This window comes from Pyrus communis, chromosome 16 (genome assembly GCF_041283825.1).
Source record: "Pyrus communis isolate YQ-2024b chromosome 16, ASM4128382v1, whole genome shotgun sequence".
In the NCBI taxonomy this organism is placed as follows: Eukaryota; Viridiplantae; Streptophyta; class Magnoliopsida; order Rosales; family Rosaceae; genus Pyrus; species Pyrus communis.
Window position 1 is genome coordinate 19,486,022 of NC_142580.1, and position 2,166 is coordinate 19,488,187.

The 2,166-nt window shown below is 40.6% G+C and overlaps 1 pseudogene; it reads left to right on the plus strand.

Annotated features, from left to right (window-relative positions):
• The first annotated feature begins 1,045 nt into the window (after positions 1-1,045).
• LOC148690115 (uncharacterized) lies at positions 1,046-1,668 on the plus strand (annotated as a pseudogene).
• Positions 1,669-2,166: the final 498 nt, after the last annotated feature.

Consider the following 2,166-nt stretch of genomic DNA (forward strand, 5'->3'; position numbering starts at 1 on the left):
AAAGGATTGCACAATCCAATGGGAAAAGGATTAAGGTTTGGCAGAAACCAAGGGGGAAAGCGATAGGGAATACACAACAAGGATTTGGAGTTTCTAGAAAGGATAGGTGCGGCACCTTTTTAGGAGGAAGATAGGGCTTCTAGAAAGGATGTTTTGGGGCATATTTCTGACTCTAAATCATAATGACACACGGCATAGGTGTAGGATAGGAATTACAACTCCTAAGCCTCCAAGGAATGGTATATATGCGGCACATAAGGGATTAGGTTTCTAGAATCTGAGTTATATGTTTAAATGTATATCCAATCCCTTCTAAATAGCTAGAATAAAGACACAAATTGATTTGGATAAGATAAGATAGGATAAGGCTAGATGTAGGAAAGGATAAGCTTGGTTTGGATAGGATAAGATAAGGTTGGATAATGTTCCTTATTTCTTGCTCTTTCCTTTTCTTCTTTGTATTTGAACTTCTTTCTTCAGATTTGTAGCCTTTCCTAGCTTCTCTTGACTTCAATTTCGTCCATTCTCATTGCTCTATAGTTAAGCTATCCAATCCATGCCCAAAACTGCTCCAAATGGCTCCAAAATGCACTTTCTTGCTCCTTTTGCCATTAGGACCTATAAACATACGAAAATAGCTTAAAAGACTATAATAAGTAGTAATTCACTAACTAAATGCAAGGAAACAACATAACTAAGTAGCCTAAATATGCTCCTATCAATGACACCCATCAATGTCGATGGGAACATTTTGAAGATGAAAGCCTTTCCATTCTTTCTCTTGGAAAAGGCTAAAGATTGGCTATACGAATTGGCACCTGGAACCGTCACTTCTTAGGAAAGCATGATGAGAGCATTCTTAGAGAAGTTTTTCCCAACTTCAAGAGTCATTCTTTTGAGGAAGAGGATTAGTTGAATCTAACAAAACCAAGGGGAGTCTTTTCCAGCGTACTATGAGCGTTTCAAGACTCTAGTTGCATCATGCCCTCAACATCAAATGAAGGAAGAGCTTTTAATTCAATATTTCTATGAGGGTCTCCTTCCAATGAAGAGACAAATGCTAGATGCCTCGGCATGGGGTGATTTGGTTAACAAAACACCGGTGGCTGCCAAGATCTTAATTACAAATCGAGCCTTGAATGCATTACAGTACGAGCGAGTTGGACAAAGAGACCCCTACGGCAACAAGTGAATGAGGTAAGTGCAATTTCTGAAATTCAATCTCAATTGACTAATCTCACTGTTCTTGTGTCACAGATTGTCGATGGATCCAAAGTGCAAGGTGCGGCCATATGTGTAGTGTGCTCTATTCAAGGACATTCCAATGATCAATGTCCTCAATTGATAGAGAATGGAGGATGGGAAAATGCCCATGCCGTGGGGTACCAAAGTCAAAATCAACCAAGGCATGATCCATTCTCTAACACTTACAATCCGGGTTGGAGAGATCATCTAAACTCTAAGTGAAGGGAGCCTCAACAATTTCAGCAACAAGGAGGATATAGACAGCCACCTCCAGGACTCTACCAAAGGCCATTCGCACCATCACAAGTTCCACCACATTCTGCCCAACCAAATTCAGGTTCGTCTTTGGACAATGATAAAATGCTTCAAATACTAACTTTTTTAACTCAGGGATTGGGTGAAGTGAAGAAGCAAATTGGGTAGATGGCAGAGTTCATGGGGCAGTTTCGAGAAGAAGGCAAACTACCTAGCTCAACAATTGTCAATCCAAAATGAGGTTTTGAAATTGCCAAGGCTATCACTTTGAGAAGTGGTAAAGAAGTTGGAACCAACCCCAAACAAACTAAAGCAAGGCAAAAAGAGGATGAAAAGCTGCTGCTCGAAGAAGAAGAAGTAGACAAAGCCACGACAAGGGTAGAACAACCCTTGCCGCAGCCCCTAGTGCACCTAAGCCGTCCCAAACCACCAAGGTAAGTCCAAATTCAAAATTTTCTAGTTTTATTCCACTAAATGTGCCCTTTCCTAGCAGGTTTAGGCAATCAAAGAAAGAAGAGAATGAGAAAGACATTCTGGAAACCTTTAGGAAGGTTCAAGTCAATATCCCGCTCCTTGATGCAATCAAGCAAGTTCCTAAGTATGCCAAATTCTTGAAAGAGCTTTGCACAACAAGGAAGTAGTCTAAGCAGCCACACGTCATGTATT